A 21,845-nucleotide genomic window follows, 5' to 3' on the forward strand; every position below is an offset into this window, starting at 1 on the left:
TTATTTGCAGATGATACACTCCTTCATCTAAAACCTCTGCAAGACTGCAGGGCATTAAAAACTATTTCTTTTGTTTTGTGCAGATTGAGGCCTAGAGCTAAAAATAGCAAAACATAAAATGTATGGTGCTAAACCCATAGAGGTCATCATGGGGTGATAATTTTGATTTTAAAACTCACCAGGGCCGTTTCTAGGTGTTTTGCCACCCTAGGCGAGAATTGAATTATGCCGCCCCCTCCCGTGTCAAGATTATTTTGCTTTTAAAGTTATAGCAAAAGCACAGAACAGTATTGTGACAAGTCTGGGAAAAGTCCCAGGATTTGCCTCCCTGGGGACATCCTGCTGTTCTTGCGCTCTGCTGGGGTCAGGGATTTGTGTACAAAATAGCTGCAATTTGAAAACAAGACACTAGTTTACCAAGTGGAGCCCCAGGGCTAAGAAACACTACATGGCTTCGAGAGGGCAGTGAAAGCAGGGGGCGAAGTTGACCTAAATCTGTACCAAATGCTCAGAAACACTTGAAAAACACAAATGAAGAGGCATCAAATATAAACTTTATTCAACTGACGTTAACTCCATATTGTTTCATCCAAAAGTCCTAGCTGAGGAGCGCCATCAGATTAGGCGCGTCTGCTTCCTCGGGATCGGGCAGGTGCATTTTGTAGATCTGTCCACTTCAGCTGGCCCCCACTCCAAAATAGCGCCGGTGAGGATTACAGCTTTGAGCTGCCTGTGCCAGGGTGGGAGTGAGCCCTACTGTAATTTTCTGAACACCTTCGGAGTCACGTGGAAGGCTCTAAAGCGAGGCCAGATTTGTACCCAATGCACGTTTACGTTTTGCAGTTATATTTAGGCAATCTCGACCCAAAGGTTTGTGAGCGCTTTACATGAGTGCCACTTATGTTACACATGGAAACATACATTTTTGGTAGGCACGGGAAGGTTAAGTGATTTGCCCAGAATCACAGGATGTTCAGCCGACACGGAGGCTCGAACCTGGTACCCAGCTCCTATGCTGGCATCTCTGGCCCTTACCCCACATCCTCTCCCTTTGGCACCAGGAGAAGGGCTAAAAAGGGGGAGCTGTTGATCCAAAAATAAAACACTGATCAGAAGCACATTTTCAAGACAACGCCATTAAAAATAAAAATGTTGGTTGAAATAAACTTCATATTGTGTACCACAGAATGCCCTAGGCGGCGCTAAGAAATGAAGTCTGTCTCTAGTGCTTTCTCAGGACCGTGCACATACGTCTTTTGCAGCGTTGCACCATTACTACTTACTAGAAGAGGCCTGCGAGGATGACAACGTCGAGCTGGCGGTGGGCGTCGGAGGATGTCTAGTTCTTGCTTGGACAGACATCCCTTCTTGCCAAGCCAATATACTCAAGCCCCTGAGGGAAACGGACCATGAGGATGCCTTTCATGGGTGCCGGCTGGCTGCAATCAAAGGTAAAGATCCTTTCTTAATGGGAGATTCACCCCATCCAGCTCTGTGGAATGGATGAAATGCGGAGCTAATGAAAGGCTCTGTGGACCTGGCCAGGGCTTTCTGGGCCTGCCTGCCTCACATCTGCATCCACGTGCCGGGTGGGAGCGGCAGGTGTTACTGAAGGAAGAATCGAGCTCCTAGTAACGCTCTCCTTCCCTCTCTGAAATAACCGCTATCTGCCCTGCTAACGATTGGCATGAAAGGGCTGGCTTAACTCCACTTAGTGTGTGTTATAAACACAGGAATTGCAAACCTCCATTACCAGTTCAGAAAATGGGAAAGTATTTTATGTCAGTATTTGATGTTTAAAAAGAAACCAACATGACAAATATTGGATTAGGCACTTCAAAGTTTCAAGTAACATCTTTAACTGAAGTGCGGCATTGATGTTAATAGATATATTTGTGCATTGCCCCCAGCTGGCGACCTGAGGCTGTCCAAGTGCTTAGAGGCGGGCACTAGGAGGGGAGGCCCTGCTAAAGGCTGGGGCCACGGGCGTGCATGTCTCAGCACCTTGTAACTAAAGTCCTTCCGAGCAGAGCTATGGACCCTGCTCGTTGATGCCCCCCACCCGCTCGTCTAGCTCCTCTGCTGCTCCTCGGGGACTCGAGGCAACCTCCCCTGTGTTCAAGACGGGGGCACAGTGCTGTGCATGCTGCGTCCTCGGACAGGACTCCACCAAAGCGCGCTGGGGCCTTCCAAAGGACCCTGACCTTCACACACACTTTTTTTGCCGCCCTAGGCAGCCGCCTAGTCCTGCCTAATGGCAGAAACGGCCCTGAAACTCACCCCTCAACAAAATCCAGTACTTAGTTTATCTTGGGGTGTACCAGACCCGCAATTTAAGCTGGAGTGCTCCATCAAACAAGAGTGTGTTATAATTAAAGCAGAAGTCAGAGGTAATGCTTAAGATGGCAAGAACGATGAAATCTAAAAATCTTTCCCCAGCCATAGAAATGTACACAGTGAAAGAGAAGGCTCAGCCTTATATGGAGTTGAAATTTGGGATCACACAGCTGCCAAGGAGCTTACATTGGCTGTAAATAGATTTCTTAGGCTGTTTACCAACCTACTACAAAGCACATCTTGCCTTCCCTTGTTAAATATTTGGGACCATACCCGAACTCCTTATCTGTGCAGCAGAGACCCTTGATGTTTTGGCAAAGGTGATTGTCCGCTAAAGAATGGGGACCTTATAGACTCCTTCTTAGGGAGCTTTTCAGTACCAAGGACCTCTTAAGAATACCATGCTGGCCTATATAAAGGAAATGTTGTACATATTGAGCCTCAATTCCCTTTTGCATATCTCGGAGGAACCCGCTCAAATCCCAAAGTAATTCATCAAGGATAGGTGCAGGGAATACCTTTGGGGCAGAGAGTTTCAGGAGTGTAAGGCAGCAGACTCATCGACCAATTCATTGATCACAAAAATTCCCAATTTATGAAGCTTCCCTTTATGCTTTCTAACGCTCCATTCCAAGAGAGCTATACCTAAAATGTAGATATGGGTCTCTCCCAGTTCTCAGATTCATTGCAAGCTGAGAAAACTGTATCAGATTGAGTGCAGTGTACCCCACTTGCAAATAGGTTCCTAAAACTTTATACCACTTCTACTATTCCGTGCTGTTTACAGGGGTCCAAGCATACCGTGGATGTTACTGGTGTGCCATCTTCTAGGTGTCAGGCATTATGAACAAGCTTCAAGGATTTTGAAGTCCGACACAAGGGAAGCTGCAGTTATAAGCATGTCCAAATTTGTCAACGCTGCCTGGCTTACCCCCAAATGATACCTGGAGGATTTCCACTGCACTTCTGGCTTTATGTAGCTATTTAACTTTACAAATGAAAAATATGGTGTCATTCTCTATTGCTAGTACAAGCTAAAATGATTAGCAACTGCCATGTACTGTGAAGGACGTCTTTTATCTCTCATTTCTTCTCCCCCTTATTCTAAGATGGTACTTGTCCCCCTCTTGACCATATTACGATGCATTTTGACATTCTTTTTTCTTTCCAAACCCCCTCTACTCCTGTACCAGATATGCATTTCAATTACCTCCTTTAATAAACTGTCATGAGATTGTGTTTCATTAAACATTTTTAGGAAGATTTGTATAACTACTTGTTTTTACAAAAGGACATTGTTTTGCAATTTGTATTGCAATAGTTTTATAATCTGCTATTGTATACAAACTACTAAGGAGCTTTTGAATACATTGTTATGTTTTTTCTTGAATGTTGTATGCATCTTAAATCTAAAATAAACAGTATTTTAAGTTGAACATGTGAGATCTAAAGAATTAAGCAGACAACATTAATTAGGAATAAAACAGAAGACAATAGATGTCAGGTTCCTAAAGGGATATAATTTAATTTTGTTCAATGTAAGAGTCAGGTAGTTATTTAAATCTCATCATTCCCACAGCTCAAAGTAGCTATACCAACCTCAGATACAAATACAGAATGCACTTTTAAGCCAGAGTCAAAACAATGCAAATTAATGATAAAAGGCCTGCTTTAATCTTTGATTTAGAAATATGGCATTGAATACTTGACCAACTCTTCAGGGGTTGGTTCTCATATTTAGAATACTGGAGCATTCACCTCTTCAGGTTTGGTTCTCAACATTTAGACATCTCTGGGCCCTGCAAATTAATGTTCCTAGACAGTATGTCAAGAATTTGCTTTACCTTTCATATTTTCCTTAAAAGCCATTACTTCACATTTAAATTGGGATTTTGTGTTATAATCATCTGTAAGATATGGCAAAGGATTGCACTTTGCTGCAGCAATAATAATACAGAAAACATGACGATGAGGTGAGTCAAATTTTTGGGCTCTAGCGTTCTGCAAGATTCTGGCATTTTAAGGATTAATAAATTGAGAGAATGGTGGCTAAGACTATGATTTTGCAAGTCCTAAATGACACAACTCTTATGTACCACACGTCTACTGCTTCTAAGTACCATAATTTAGAGATGTTGCCATTACTCAGATTAAGATTAAGAGTTTAAGATTAAGAGTACTCAAATTACAAACCTCAAAAGGAAGGAATGCTCAGGAATTAAAACATGTTCCCTACAGATCTGAGCTTGATGCAGCAGCAGTTCTGAAATCACTCACCACATCCTACCAGATGTTTTCACAAATGCTTCTAATATATTCTATAAAGAGACTCATTCAGAAGAAGGCATGGGGCTGCATAAATTAGCATATAGAAAGAATGATTAGACCATGCATATGTCTGTTTATTGCCCTTCAGGCATTTGTACCCCTCATATATAACCAATTCTCTGACTTTTATATATTTCTCTAAACAGGTGCTGTTGAAGGAAAAACTTTGATTCAAATATTTTTGCCGCCTTACATCTACTATACTGTACCAATCTGTGACTACTGCACTGAGATCATTTTTGCCTCACCGAATGATAAATCCATTGAAGAGTTAGAGAAATGGCTGAAGAACAAACCTGATGCTATGGACTTGAGTGATATACAGAAGCAGAGCAAATGGTAAGGAATAAGGATTCTACTGATTAATAAGATTGTCCTACTTAATTTTCCTGTTCAAAGTCTTGTTTTAGATCCCTTCTAAAGAACTGGAATGTTCTCAGAATGCAGTACACATGCCAGGATAGAGTCTAAGGGAATGAGTAGAGTTAAAGCTGAACTTGAGCCCTAATAAACTTCATTATCTCATCTTCTATTCTATGCCAATATCACCGCCCCCACTGCTTCCCAAATAAATGCGGAGGATAAAGGTTAATGTGGCACGACCAGAGACACACTAAAAGCAATCAACCAATCACCAGGCCGAAGGGGACCTCAAGGCTCTACCAAGACTGTAGCTTACAGAGTGAGGGAAGCTTCATCAACCTCAGCTAAGCCCGACAGGAAAGACAAGTTGACGGTTGTTAACATAAATCAAGCAGAGGGCAAGGTCGATGTCTTGGCACAGAAACCCTTAAATGATATAACTTGTCAAGAATCGCAGGAAGCCATGACACAACATAACCTGCCTTCCATCATACACGATGACTTGAAAATATTGCTCCACCCTGAATATGTCTCTCAGGGCAAGTGGGACATCCTTAATCGCAGCAATCTCTTAAAACTTTGCGCCAATATCTCAGGTCTAGAAACCAGAAAAACAGCAGATATTGAAAGTGTCTCCTTCCTTACCCCAGGACCAGGTGAGAGCAACGAGATCACAGGATTGCTTTTTTCCATCCTGGATATGGCTCGGGCATTAAAAAGAAATAAGAAACAACTGGAAGACTGGGGCAAAACGATCACGAGTAGGCCTGCGGTAAAATATCCAATGCCCCTGAAACATTGTTATTCGAAGCAACAAAACGCCTCTCTGGAACTGGACATTCAAAAAAAGACTCAATTGCTGGAGTCACCCCATCTATTGCCACCAGCACTGTCCATTCTTCACGGGACCAACAGCGGCACAAATATAAAACTAACAAGTGATGGTTTAATTAAAGTAACCACAAATCTGGGCAAGGGCCCTTAATCACAATTCCTAACTCCAGTTCCTTCGTAAGCAAGAAATTCTTACAGCACCCGCTAACGGATCCTCCAGCCAAGAATAAAAATTTGACGATTAGTATTCAGAGTGCAACTATTATGTCCTGGAACGTAGCAGGGATCTTAAAGCTAGTACAAAACCCGGCGACACTGCCGTTCCTAGAAGGAGTGGACATAATTTGCATTCAAGAAACGTGGGCCATCAAACCATTATCAATAAGAGGATTCGCGGAATACTGTAAACCAGCCATCAAGGAGAATATATTTGGTAGACCATCTGGAGGTATTTCCATATACATCAGGCACTCTCGGAAAATACAATTCACAGAAATAAAAACATCGTCAAACATGTTCATGGCAGGCACCCTGAAAGTTTTTTCAACAAACAAGGGCCCACTTACAATACTCTTAATTAATGTTTATTATAATCCTCACGGACCGGGAGCTAAGGACAAGCTGTCCAGCTAATACGCCATATAGAAACTCTTCTTCTACAATTCGCACACATGGAATTAATAATACTTGGGGATTTTAACACACACAATATTGGGGCTAGGGCAGCCCAAATAATAATTCTTCGGCTACAGAGGCCTTTAATGCCCTAATGCTCTCTTATCAGCTGTTATCAGCTCACTCTCTACTCTTAAGGGTCACAACAGGAGCCCTTTGCCCGCCAACGTACAACAATCAAACTACCGTTGATTATATTCTACTAAGCATTCAGCTACAGAATCTAATGACAGGCTACAAAGTACATCAACGTAAGGAAAGCAATCAGGCCCCACTAACAATTACGTTAAATTTTACAGCAGATAATCACTGTACGTTACAACACGTTGGGTCAACAAATGGAGCGGAACTGTTTACATTGTTGAGAAGGATTAAATGGGGCACTGTGCCAATTAACAAGTTTGAGGAATGGAAAAAAGAATGGGCCGATGGGCTACAAAGCGAAAACAACAGGGGTGGAATAGAAGAATGGGATCAGTTTGCTCGCAACCTAGTAATACAACTTCAAGGAGGAACAATAAATAAAACTCACCCACACTACTTGCACAGCTTTATCCCTGCAATTAAAGAGAGTGCAAAACAATTAAGAACTAAACAAAGGGCTTATCAGAAAACGGGTTCAGCACTGGCTGAAAGGCTACTTCAAGAAACAGCAAAACTCCACTCGAAGAAAGTTTGGGCCACAAAAAGGGGCTGTATTGAGGCAAAATGGCTAAAGATCTTTGACCTACTGAGACCCGATAAGGCACAAGAGTTTTGGCAATATCTAAATACCTTAAACCAAGGAGGTAACCAGAGGGAGAACTCACTTGATGCTGACACCTGGGCAGTCCATGTGAAAAAATTGTACAAAGAGGAAGGCAGCATAGCTCCACCAAATAAAGATCCGGACGAGGCGGGACCATCAGCCAACATTATCCACCCCATAAAAACTGCGGACCAGCTGGTTCTCCCTGGAAAAAAGGCAGTTAAAAAAATCTTAAAAAAGATTAGGCACAACGGGGCACCAGGACTTAACGGCCTGCCTGGTTCTTTCTTCAGGGAAGACACAGATTTTTGGACGGACAAACTGACCACGTTATAAGCCGAATGCTGACTGATGGAGGATGTCCCAGATTCTTGGAGAGAGTCGCTACTGCACCCAATACATAAGAAAGGGCCGAAATCCGACCCTCAAAACTATCATATGATCGCCCTGCTTGACATCGAGGACAAGGCCTATGCAAGTACCCTTCTGGTGGAAATCTGGGTCAGTAATGAGGGCCTTCTGCCCTTTTATCAAACAAGGTTCAGACCCGGAGCCTCAACAGTGGACAACATTATAGCACTCTCATGCCTAGCGCAGAAGGCTGTGGCACGAAAATGTCTGCCGATTTGTGCTTGCTTCATCGATTATACGGCTGCATTTGATGGCGTTGACCGTTCCATCCTCTGGCAGAAATTGGCAAGCTGGAACATTGATCCCACTTTATTACAAGATATTCAATCAGTATATTCAAGAAAATTGACACTGACCGTGGCCTAAAGCAAGGATGTGTCTTAGCTCTGATGTTGTTGAACCTATATACCGCAGACATGGGCCAAGCCCTGATTGGAGCCACACTAGCAACACCTAGGATTGGTCACACTAAGATCCAACTACTGCAATATGTCGACGACTTGGTTCTCCTTGACCATACTAAAATTGGACTACAAAAGCACTTACGGCCCTGGCAAATTACAACGCCAAGAACAAACTGATTGTCAACCGGCCTGTGACGAGGGGGTCCCGGACCCCCCTGGCTTACCTGTGTCCCATCTCTTTACACAGCACACCGAGACCTGGAAGACACCGCATGCTGTGTACACCCCCGGACCGGAGACGACGGCGGAATCCTGTTTCTTTAATTGGGCGGAGCTGGACCCAGACAACGCCCTCCCGTCCGAGGTAAACCCTGCTCAGACGACCTACAGGTGTGTTTAACACCCGGAGGTGGCGGAAGTGTTTGGCGTGAGGACAGAGAGGAGTGGGAGTACGGAGCGAGAGAAGGAGACTGGCGAGAGGACGACGAGGAGGAGGCGAGTGGAGACCATCGGAGGAAGGAGGAGGCAAGCGGAGACCATCGGAGGAAGGAGGAGGCTAGCGGAGACCATCGGAGGAAGGAGGAGGTGAGCGGAGACCATCGGAGGAAGGAGGAGGCGAGAGGCGAACGGCGGGAAGAAGAGAAGGCTGACCGCGAAGACGAGGAAGACCCACAGCTAGGAGTCGAGGAGAAGAACGGAGACCAGCGGAGACCGGGACGAGACGTCCGCGACAAGCCAGGAGGCCACCCTAGAGGCGCTTCGCCCGGCCACGCTTCAAGGGAAGTGTGGCTTGAGCAGGTACGGTCACGCTTTGCGGGCTGGGCGGGTCGTAGGTGGGTTAAGCCACCCTGAACCACCTGTCATCCCTAGTGTTAAACCCTATCCTCACAAGCACTACACTCTAACCTGGGTCGGATAAAAGACACGTGTGTTCCTCACTCCCTCCCCTGTGCACAGTCCTTGACCCCAGCCTAACTGCACTTTCTTTCTTTCTCCGGTACACTGGACGGGACAGGGAGACCTTCAGAAGAGAAGCGGCCTACAAGTCCCAGAAGACCCCGGAAATACCGAAGAACTAGTACAGTGAAGCGCCTGGAACGCCTGTCGGAAGACACGGACACGCCACTCCCCTATTATCGCAAGACCATTCAGAAGAAGCGATCGTATAAGTTAATAAAACCATCCTTACCCAGAGTTCCTTTGTCCGTCAGTCTGTTCGAAAGCCCACATGGCCAAAATCAAAAAATAATAATTTTTGGGCACTTTCCGAATTTTTTGGGGGCAAAATGGAGGATAGGACACCTGTATTCGGATTGCACACAACATTACAATTCCTTGGGAGTTTGGCTTAGTGAGACAGGGCACCCAGGAGTTCACCTCGATAAAATACGTGTAAAATGGAAAAGCATTACTTACGCCCTTGGTAAGCTGTATGCTACTTTACACAGCCCCACAACAACAGCAATTCGAACAGTACTGAGGGCGAAGTTAATACCATCACTTAACTATGCACAACAGGCCTTCCCAGGAAAATTGCCAAGAGTTCTAGAAAAAAATCCACTGCTCGGCATATAACAAGTTATTCCACCTACCCGCCTGTACCAGAAACAATCTAGTGCGGTTAGAATTCGACTTGAATCAACAAAAATTGGAAGAAATGGCTTCCATGGGCAAATACTTTTTTCTCACTATGGCGGCAACAGAGAATACATTGAAGTTCACCATAAAAAGTATTTTTCTGGAACCAGATAACCCCTGGTCAAACAGCCTTTCTGCCGCCAAAGAAGCACTGAAGCTCGCAGTGGAAAACTGGGACCCCGAGTTAACTAAGTACACCGCCAATAAAAGTGCGATAAAAAAACAGATTTGCCTTTGCTCACGCACCTCTGACCTGGAATCACTGGAAAGAAGAGGCTTTCATGAGTCCCAAAGCCTCGCACATACAGAACATAATTCCAAACTCCATCTTACCGGTGGGGAGACAAGCTATACATAGGATTGTAGCATTCAGATTACATCCTCTCCCCCTTAAGGAACTATACCCCTCGAGGTCGATAAGGATGGGGTACTTGGAGTGTCGGCTATGCAAATATAAACATGAGAGTTTGGCCCACATTCTTTTTTGCCTCCCGGTCTTGTGTTTTGAGCGTAGTCTTTACCTTAAGCCAATCTTACTACAACAAGGGATCAGATCCACAAAGGAGGCTGTTCATTCCCTGTTCACACTGGAAACAGTGAAACATATGACTATGTTCGGCAAATTCATACAACATACACGCCAGAAATTGATGGACTCCCCCAGCTAAGTAACTAGACCAGTATCGCACTGATCTCTCACACCGTTGAGACTTAATAGTCTATCCCATTGAGACCAGGCAAGATTGCTGGGTGAGCACAAATGGACTAATGAATTTTAGATTTTAACAATGCTTATGTTTTCAACTATTTAATTTTTTGATAATAATGGAATGTTCTTTTTTACCTTGTTGTTTTATTTTAATGGTTTTGAGTAACCATAAATACATTTATTTATTCATTCATTCATTCACTGCTTCCCAAATAGAAGTTCTGTACATGCAGTGCTTTCTGTTCTATCAGGCAAGTGTGTCTCATACAAGTATGCAGTGATATACAGACTGTGTGGCATGCATATGATCTTCAGTGCCTGATTTTACCATACTTGCACAACTCCTAAATGTAGACCCGGGAACATATCATCAAAAGTGCCCCAAGTGCACAACACACAAGTGTGCTTGCTTTCTGTTATTACCAAAGGGTCTACAGATGTTTGCATTCTTAAAGTTTAAGGTTCAAAATAGCACCTTAAAGATAAATGTGTCAACCATTGTCATCCAGGCACCTTTATCACCACAACCAAGGGTCCAGAGTGTATGGACACCTCTTGTAGGTTCAGGACTCACTCTGGCTGGGTCCAGGTCCAAGTTCAGGATGATAGCCTGTTATTCCCCTTTGGCTCTGACCAGGAGGCTAGTAAACTAGCCCTTGAAGTCATAGCAGGAAGTCCTGGGTGCAGGTGGAGATTCATGGCTCAACAGCAGGGCTGGCCTCTGAGGGCTCGAGGCAAGCTCCAGGCAGCAAAGGGATCCTTCCAGGTATAGCAGCAGTCTGGCAGAGTGCACAGCAGGTCACAGTAGCAGTGACTCCTTTCACTTGTCCAGTAGTGAACAGATGCGTGGGTCTAAGAGTCCTATATGTATATCCTGGTGCCCTGCTCCTAGAAGGTCGAAACCGTTCTAGAAAGGTTCTTTAAATTTCTGTGACTTTCCTGCCTCCACTGCCCTGGCTACAAACGGCTGGAGTGACAATACAGGGCCAATATGCCTATTGTGAGAAGACAGGGCAGAGCCTATTCAGATGTATTTGGGGCTGTGCTTAGCTTAACCCCATCAAGCGAGTTAAAGGCCCATTGAGGTTCAGCTAATCCCACTGTTGTGTGGCTATCTGGAGGAAATTCACAAAGACCTAACAGTCAGTTAAATCCAGATATCTGATCTAGGAAAGGCTGCAGGGAAAGAAGGCTAGGGGTAGGAAAATGTCACCTTTCTAAATTTGGCATTTTCAAACTTATAATGATAAATTCGACATTACTATTAAAGGGAGTTTTATCATTGCAAGTTCAAGAATATCAAGCGTGCCATATCTACCTATTCTCATATAGTGATTAAAGTGTATTAAATGTAATATGGAATCCACAATGTTATCATATGCGAGGGATATGCCTCACAGTAGTGACAAATGACTTTCACTAACAGTACATGTAAACCTTAAATGTGCATGCCTTAACTTTTAATTACACCGCACCCTTCCCTATGGGCTACCTAGGGCTTTGCTTAGCAGTGACTTGTATGAAATAAAAGGTATGTATAACACTTGTCAAGAGGTTTTAACATGGCAGTGGAATATTGCATTCAGGCTGCAATGAAAGTCCTAGGACATGTTTTAAGGTGCTACTGAAATAATTGGCACAATAGGTGATGCAGGCCCACTGGTAGCATTTAATTTAAAGGCCATGGGTATATGGAACACCACTGTAAGAGAGAATGACATGTAAATTACATTTTTACATTTGGGTATTTGCCAATCAAACCATGTTTAGCAATGGTAAATTGCACATAGTCCTGAGGTTGACAAGGTAAAATCCAGCATAAAATAGGAGGAGGAAAGCAAAATGTTTGGGTGTGACCCTTTAGAGAGGACTATTTCCAGCACGCCCCCTCTCCTGCCTAAAGGCAGGGTAGACTAATCAATACCTTGATGGACTTCCATTCTAAGGCGATATAACATGGACAATTACCCTCTCCGCAGGGACACTTGTCTGTTGGACCCCTCTGTCCACACTTTGCTAAGCCACTGAACTGACCATGGGTAACCATGGGGGACCTTTCACCTCACCTTGAGACTCCATCTATCCAGCACCTTACTTTAACTTGTTCACAGATGCATCCCAGTTGGCAGAACCATTCCACCCCCTGGATCTGACTTGTGTCCACAGCTCAAGGACACATCTGTCCACAAGGACACCACCCAACAGTGGCCACTGACAGCTGTCAGTATAAACAGAAAGGACCCAGGCCATCCAGGGGCCTCTGTCCAATGTGGTTTCTCAGAGTGGGGGGCTATAGCAACAGGTGTTTTGTACAATTTCTCTCTGCACCCTCCCACCAATTCTGGGGTGGTATCCTGAGACTGGTCAACCAGCCTAGGGCTTGTGCCTTAAGGGTGAACAAGGTCAAGGAGGGTCCTTCCTCCCCTTGGCAGTCAATCTGGACCTCTCTACCATCTGCTGTAGGGTGGTACTTACAAAAAACTGAAATGGTAGGGTACCTTTGGTAGCTTCCCCTACCAGCTCTCAAGAGTCTGTGGAGCTCCCATCACTGGGTGATCCCTCAGTATCAACCAGGTTCCCTTGAATGCCCTCCCTCTGCAAGCAGCAAACAGAAAGGAGTTAGGTCCTTAGCGGGGCTGAGGGAGGGCTGGACCCTATATATCGTGAACCAACAAAATGTGCCCCCTCACTCAATTACTTGAATATTATTTCACGACCAAATGAACATAAACATTAAATCTGGTCTGGTATCTTTATTTATACCTTTTATGACTTATTATTTCAAAAATTATTTTATATGGCAACAAGAGAATACAACATACACAATTATTTACAAGTGAAACAAAAATACATTGACACAATACTACTAACGCTTTCTGTGAAAAAAATATTTAAATGTGACATTCCAATGACAATACAATACTTAAATTATAACCATCATCACAAAACAGTTTTATAAAGCCAAGTCAAAAATTCAGACTAATCAAAAACCATATACAGAGCCAGTTCAATACAAGAGAAAAAGCGTGAAGCAGGTATGATTCATAATCCACAATAAATGTATATCATTAACTCTTGCTGGATTGCCGACGCGTTTCAAGTTTGGGCGTGAAGTTTCCAAACTATCATCAGGGCTCTTGTGATTTTTCTGTTGGAATGTGAAAAAAATACTGTTTTAATATAACCAAATGGCCTCTTCTGTCAAAGAAGAACCGTTTGAATGGGATTAAAAGTACCTGAACGTTAGTGATCGGTTGGCCTGTGTGGGTTTCTGTAACTGGACCAAATCCTTTATTCAGGACCCAACCAAGATAGCTTCAGTGGCAGCACCAACCTGGGAAAACAGGTGTTGCCTTTATTTAACATAAGGTCCCTTGGGAATAGAATATCATCCTGCACTCTATTTCCAACACAATAGTAATATTGAAAAGCGTGTTGTCATACCTTTAGTGGTTCAACTTTATATCCACCAAAAGGCGGGATTTTTTTCTCTTTGGGAGGCAGAGGATTATCTCTTCTTTTAATCCTGCATGGGGAACATGCACCCATTTACCATAAATTCAAATGTATACAAGTGTATACAAGTGTCTTTTACTTGAAACAAAAATCGTGATATCATACCTTTCACGATTTTCTGATATGAGGCGGCAGGAATTTCTACCATGTATCTGTGAAAACAATGGACTAAATCAATGCGCGCTTTAAGTTTTTACCAAAGCTGCACCAAACGTTGTACCGTAATTAATGACCCGTTCGGTGTGCCAGACCTGAATGTACCTTTATTTCTTGTTGTTATCTGCTCGCCGCGTTTCCAATCAGGGCCCCAGCCGGGGCACTCGCGGAGCACAGTAACTCTAATCCGCTCTGTGTACAGCACTCACGTCCCGTCGTGATCTGGAAAAACGCACGGGAGGTTAGTGTGAGGATTGCCCATCCCGCGGCAGTCTCATTGCGGGTGGTTCAACCTCCCGGGAAACGCTTACCTCAAACCTCTCTGCTCTCTCTGCTCAACTTTCAACCGGCGCTACTCACTCGCTGCTAGCTACAAGTGGCGCCGGCCATTTTTCCATTCTTAAAGTGACACCGCGGGAACGACCTTCTGTGTCCAAGGTGCATTCTGGGATTTGCAGTGTAAAGCCCTTTCTGGTGTGATAGGGTCAATCAGTGGTGGTTTTTATGGCACATGGAACTTGAATTCAATCTGTACAGTACTGCAAGGTACCTCATTTTGTGGCAAAAAACGAATGGATTTAGTCTGTATAATGTTAAAAAGGTGCATGATTTTCACTGTTTTATTCATGAAGGGAGCAAGAACATGACGACACTGCAGTTTAACACCAAGTCTCAAATTCTTGACAGTTCAGACATGTTGTTGAGGCCAGTCATGATGCAATTAAATTTTAAAATTAGATATGCTTCTTTTGTCAGTAACATTTTGTCAATGTCAGCAGGGCGCTTTACATGACTCATAGTGTGTAAAACCGTCCATTTGAAATCATTTTCGTTGTGGGACATTTCGATGAAATGTTCTACCACTGGGGCTGTTAGTATTCTTTTTTTGATTCTTGATCGGTGCTGTCCCATTCGAAGATTTACCTGCTGGTTCCCTCTGCAAGCGGCTCAAGCAATGGGATTGGAAATAGTGCACTCTTGGTCTCAGCTCACCATGTTATGTTATGTTATGTTATTCGCTTTTATACAGCGCTCGAATCACTTGGGGGCATTTCGGCGCTTCACTCTAAATCAACTCCAAGGGAGGACCGCTCAAGGAACAGGAACGGGTTTCGTACAGGAAAGCTTTTAAATGTTTTCTAAAAATAAGGTAGGAGGGGGTTTCTCGTAGAGAGAGTGGAAGGCTGTTTTAATATTTGGGGGCAATATACGAGAATGCCATGCCTCCGGATCTAAGGAGTCTAATGCGGGGCACCTGAAGCAACTGCTGCGTGCAAGATCTTAGGGGGCGAGTAGGGGCATATCTTTTCAGTTTATTCTGGAGATACAGTGACCCCTGATCCTGAAGCGCACAGAAGGTAAGGCAGCATATTTTAAAGAAGGATCTCTGTTTAATCGGAAGCCAGTGTTATTTTCTCAGAGGTGGTTGAGAGGGGGTGCCGGCTGGCATATTCAGAACCAGCCTGGCTGCCGTATTCTGAATAACCTGTAGTTTTTTCAGAGATGTGGTTCCCACTTCGGCCAACAGGGCATTCCCGTAGTCCATGCGGCTCATAGCCAGGGCCTGGGTTACGGTTCTACGATGTTCCATGGGGATGAACAGCAAGATCTTTTGCAGTAATCTCAATCTGTAATAGCATGCCCCTGATATTGCGGTCACATGGTCTTGCATGGACAAAGACTGTTTTAATTTTATGCCCAGATTGTTGACACATGGTTTTGGCATTGGGAGGGGACCTAGTTGTAGCGGCCACCAATCATTTGACCATACTGCTGAGGCCTTCCAAAGAAGCATGACTTCCGTCTTGCTTGGATTTAACTGTAAACAGTTGTTGGTCATCCACTCGGAGATTGCCGAAATTCCCGTAGCAAAGCAGAGTCTGTCAGCTTCAGGGTGTTGGCTGATGTTAAATAGCAGCTGGGTATCGTCTGCATACGATATTATTTCAAACCCCAGGGCTTCCGCCACCTTAGCCAAAGGAGCCATATAGATATTAAAAAGAGTGGGGCTAAGGCAGGATACCCTTGTCTAGTGATGTTTTCTCTGATTGGTGGGGTCCCAGTATGACCGTTTAGGAGCGATCTGCAAAAAAAATCCGTAGCCATTTATGAGCCAGTCCCTGGATACCGCAGGAGCTTAGCCTCTCCTCAAGCCTGGAGTGAGATATAGTATGATAACCCCTGAAACCCCCGCATCCACTATTGTTCTCAAGGAGTCAGTCACCGATAACAAAGCCGTTTCTGTGCTGAAGCCTCGACGGAAGCCGGACTGTGAGAAGTCCAGAATATTGTTAGATTCCAAATAGCTATTTAATTGCTTGTTAATCAGGCTTTCCAATATTTTACCCAAAAGAGGGAGCAGGGAAATGGGGCGGAAATTGGACAACTCAGACGGGTTGGCCGTAGGTTTTTTTAAGATGGGGCGCACAGAAGCTTCCTTCCAAGGTGCTGGAATTGTCCCTTCCCCCGATGGAGCAATTAAAAATCTTCTGTATTGTGGGGGCCAGAGTCTGAGATAGGAGTGCCATAATTTTAGGAGGGCAGAGGTCCGCTGGTGACCCCGATTTGGCAGAAATTAACGCCTCCTGGGTCTCGAGAAGAGTAATAGGACTAAAGTGTTCGAGAGAGCACTCGGACCCTGAAATATCATCGTCCGGATTAACGATGACCAGTAGACTATCCAGATTGTCTATGGGAAAGTTAGCATATATTTTTTTGATCTTCTCGTGAAAGAACTCGGCCAATGAGTCACAGAGATCCTTTGACTCAATACCCGGCTGTTTACACACCGTAGGTTCCACAAAGTCATAACCTCACCCCCTACCCTTGGAAGGAACATGGGATCCATCAACCCCAACCTATATTGGGACAAGTCTGGGTCCCTTTGTACCTCCCCCATTCTGTTGGGGAGGAACCTGATCCACCCTCCTTAGGATCACTCCCCAATTACTTTCCAAACACTCTTGTACTCACCCACATGTCTGCCTGCTCTGCAAGCTCCATGGGATCATTGAGTTTGCTGTCAACCAGGTGTTGTTGTGGGTCTGCAAAAACAATGACTGCACATGTGCTCTCTGTCAATCAAATTGTAAAGACCCTCAAACTTGTTTACCTACCTATCCATCATCCATACAGTTATAGTCTGATAATAATTAACCCACAAACTCCCTCCTTGACTGGTGACACAGTTTCTGACTGTCCCTGATCTCCAACTGTTCTCAATTGGGGTGAATACATACTTCTTGACAAGGGCCTCCTTCATGGGTAAGTAGGGTGCCCCTCCCATAACTAGGTAAATGACTCGAATGGCCATCTCCCCAATCATCATTTAGGATCCTGTGAACTTCTGAATCTGCTTTATATGCCTTAAGTCACCAGTCTATGTTATTCCCCACCTTAAACTGAGGCACCAGGTCCTTGGGTATAAGGATGTCTCGATCTCTTGTAGACACTGGGGTATCACTGCCACAATTTCTGCTGCACTCTGACATCTGTTTCACTTTCAAGTGCAGCTCCTTGAGACCCAGTTCATGAGCCCACAACAGTCCTCCAGAACCAGTTGTTTCTCCTTCAGAACTAGGGTTCTCTCTTCTTTCTCCCCTGCTGCTCGTGCATCCATGTCCAGTTGAGCCATTTGCAGCTGGCATTCCCCTTCTGCTCTCCTGTCCCCCTAGTATTTAGTGGGCATGACTGTCGGGCTGCAGCTTACAATCTGCAGACCTCCCCTCAGGCTTCAAGGGCGATCTGGTATTCCAGCTTTCGGTCACTCTTAGAGATTTTCAGTCCCCTCTCCCTGCACTGCTTCCTCAGTACATCTATGCTGTAGCTCTCAATAGTATTGATATTCAATGCCATCTTGGCAGACAATAGTCACAGACAGCAAAGAATTTGAGGTAGGAATCAAATTTGGAAAAAGGAAAAAAAGGGCCAATCAAGGACAATTTAAAAAAAGATATTTTATCTGGGATTTATGTGTAACACAAATCACCGTGGGATACTGCACATGCACGAGTCCTGATCCCACCGCTTACCAGGAAATTGACCAGAGATCAGAGTATTTCACCCTTTGAGATAAAGATGAATATTTATATTGGAAAAGGACACAGGTATACAACTTATTATGTTCTAGAAGAGTGAATGATTGTATGATCAAGTTATAATTCTTTTATTGTATCGAGGTTTTTACATATGAAATGCCCCTGATGAAGGCGGAGGATTGACTCCAAGAGGCACTGAAGCGCCATGTCAACAGTAGAGACACAAGGGGCACCTTTCTGCACAAACACCGACCTGAGGGGCTTTTTAATCTTTCTGTTTATGCTGGACAGAACACATAGAAAGAGGGGAAAACAAGGAAAAATAAAGATTTCGATCCTAGTTAAGCTGCTCCTGGGGAAAAGTCGCATTTTTAAGAATTCCCAGGGTTACCTTTTCTTGTAAATGTGGGAATGCATCAAACACCATGGATGTTGCCTGGGAACGCCCAAGCAACATCCATGGAAATGCCTCCCCTGCGTGGAGTGATGCAAATCAGCAGTTTGCACTGTGCTACAGTACGCAAGATGTGTTGTTTTCGATGGCATATTCTTTTACAATGCATGCCTTTACCACACATTGTTTAGACTCCCCACACCCCTGAATGTACCTTAAATGCATGTTAAAGTCATATGTGTTCTAAACACATGTGTGGGAAAACATGCAGGGTAAAGGCGGCCCTGTGTGGCTTCATAAATCTCATTTTTCATGTGTGTTGCTCTTGCACCTCAATGTCTGGTGCAAACGTGATGCAAAGGGGGTCATGAATATGAACCTAAGTTGTCCTAGTAGGGCTGAGTGAGCCTACGTCACCTAGCAGAGCAGTCTCACCCCTAGCGATCACATCTACATGGAAATGTGCTGCATATGGGAAATGATGCCTGGTGAAGTTGGCTGGCAGTGATGATGATATTTATTTGTACATGTAACAGAATAATTAAAAGCAGAACCTTAAAAGAAATTCATGTACAATTATAACCAATTTCAATCCATGGAAAGTACAAATAAAATATGAAACTTCTAAAAATTAATAAATTGATAATGTGTGAAGCATTATGACGTGAGTCTGTCCACTGCAAGTCTGTTTTCTTGCAGTTGGCTTGATCTTATTCTTTAACAAGTCTGGAACGCACTCCCTCCATATATCTCCCGAGTCCAGCCAGGTCGGTCGGTAGAGTACAGGAAAATAGAGCCACAACAGCTTCTTTTACTGTCCGAACCCCTTGGCATAGCCATATTGGCGCTAGTAGCTTCAGACAAGATTGTAAAAGACCCGGGCAGCCGCACGTCAGATGTAGTAATGATTCAGTTTTGAAACTGCAGATTCTACAGCTGATCTTGTGTTCAAGTGCTTTCCACCCTGGATTTAGTTCTTTTATTGGGAGAGGCACTAGTCTAGCCCACTGAATGTTTTTTACGGCCTTTCTCCCCAATGCTTGATGAAGGTAAGGCTGGGATTTGTGCACCATGTATGTAGCAATCAGCCCTGATGGACCACTTCCACTCTCAAAATGTGCCAGATCACTTTCTCTTGACAATTGATAGCATTGTTTATTGATTGCCCTTTAGATAGCCGGGTAGGTTATGGCCTCTTGACCACAATATTGAGTTGCCAAATCTAAAACTTCAACTGCTTCCTGCATGTGGACCTGGCATGGATTATGAGGTCCCCCATAGATGAGTTTCAGCCTGCTCTTCATGTTTCATTCCGGAGCTATGAGTATGTGATAATAATATTTTGCGTGCACCCCCAAGCATTCTTTACTGTGTTGCACCAGGCAAAATTCCTGCCAAATCCCGCTATTGCGGGTGTATTTGGGAAATTTAAATATGCGTTTGTACGTCCCGGCATTGTGCTTTTTGCATCATTGTAATCATTTTGCCTGGGAATTTTTGCTGAGAGTAAACCGCGATTTCCTTTATTTTAGATTGTAACACCTTTCTGATTGGGATGGTGGTTGGGCTCTGCATTTTCTCATGTAGTTTACACAAAGCATAGATTGTAGACTCTACTTTAGATTTCATTTTGTTTAAATGCAAAGTTGCCTTTCCCGTGTCACTCAGCCAACACCCGAGATAATTATAACACTTTGAAACAGTTATTGTCTCTTTGCCCATGTGCCATTTGAGGAGTGTTTTTTTATACAACTCCCGAAGATCAATAATTTAGTCTTTTCTGGATTTATTGTTAATTCATTGATCTGATTGTAGGCGTTTAAAGCATCTAGTCCCCTGTGTAGTCCTATTTTTGTGTGGTCCATCACCACTAAGTCGTCCGCGTATTGTAACATTTGGATTTTATTGACTCCAATTTTTGGAAATGCAAGGTTGGTGTTGTGAAGCGTCTTGCCCAGGTCCGATGTATATAGATTGAAAAGTGTTGGGGCAAGTACACAACCGTGTTTGAGGCCTTGATTTGTAAGGCACTTTTTTGTTGTAGTGTTGCTAATTTAACTTGATCCAGGTTTTGCTGTATAATGAGATGATAGCGCTGAGGAGGCCTGGTGGAATTTTCCAATTACACAATATGGACCAAAGCTTACAATGTGGCACCCCGTTGAAGGCTGCTGAATAGTCTATGATATGAAGCAGGCAAAGACTGGTTTCTTAATTTTGACATTGGGTGGCTGACTTAAGTATGATATGGTCATGATGTTATCGATTGTCGAACAGCCTTTGCTGAAACCTGTTTGATAAGGGGGAAGGATTTCATTATCTTCAACCCATCTGTTCTATCAACAGGGTGCATAGTCTTTCCCTTCAATGTCTAGAAGGGCAATTAAGCTGTCGTTTTTTTGGTTCTGGATTATCGCCCTTATTGTACATGGGTTGTAGGATTGACCTGCGCCACGAGTCTGGCACGTTGGCCTGTAGTCGGCTGTCAGTGGAGTTTATTCAATCCTTGAGTAAAGGAAGTTTTACCCAGAGAAAAGGCAACATTGGTTTGTGTGTAGATTACAAAATAGTTGCCACAATCTCTGCAAGAATGCTGGATGGTGTCCAAACAAGAATGGATAGAGCTCACTTTGTACACCATACCTTGGCCACTGATCCCTCTGACAAGTTTTAGCACTCTTTTCTGCAGTTATTATGGTCTCACTTCACATAAGTACGTATCGCATAAGTTTGGATGTTCCTAGTTCAATTCTCTGCTTCTAATTACATCAGTTTTCTACAACAGTGAAAATCTGAGGTGGTGTTGATATGTTTCAGACACATCGGCATGCTACACATGTATCTCTACAGAAGTACACATTTAACTAAAACAGCTAAATGGTTTATAAGTTCTCAAATTTTTATTGCAATGCATGAGCTGCGCTTTGCCTTTGGTGCCAAGGCTGGCATACCAAACATATAGCGCTTAGTGGCTTTGCTACTGTAGTTAGTCACACACCAAATTACATCCAAAGTTAGGCTGTTAATTTCTTCAGGCAGGGAACTCAAATTACTGACTTAAATACTGATTGGCTTTTATTTGTTAAATAACATGATGGTCTCATATGTACTCATGACAGACATGCTAAACATATGAGTCAGGACTCAATATATGATGTCCCTTCTCGTGATATCACTTCCTGTGAGGTCATGGGTTATGATGCCACTGCCGCTGATGTCATTTCCTGTGATGCCATGTGCCATGCATGTGCTGTGATGTCACATGCATACTGCTTTGCTTGGTTAGCCACTTATT

General features: G+C 43.9%; 1 pseudogene; it reads left to right on the forward strand.

Moving 5' to 3' along the window:
- The window catches only part of LOC144751962 (nicotinamide N-methyltransferase-like), a 77,577-nt pseudogene that overhangs the window by 28,693 nt on the left and 27,039 nt on the right, over positions 1-21,845 (forward strand).

This window comes from Lissotriton helveticus, chromosome 4_2 (assembly GCF_964261635.1).
Source record: "Lissotriton helveticus chromosome 4_2, aLisHel1.1, whole genome shotgun sequence".
NCBI lineage: Eukaryota > Metazoa > Chordata > Amphibia > Caudata > Salamandridae > Lissotriton > Lissotriton helveticus.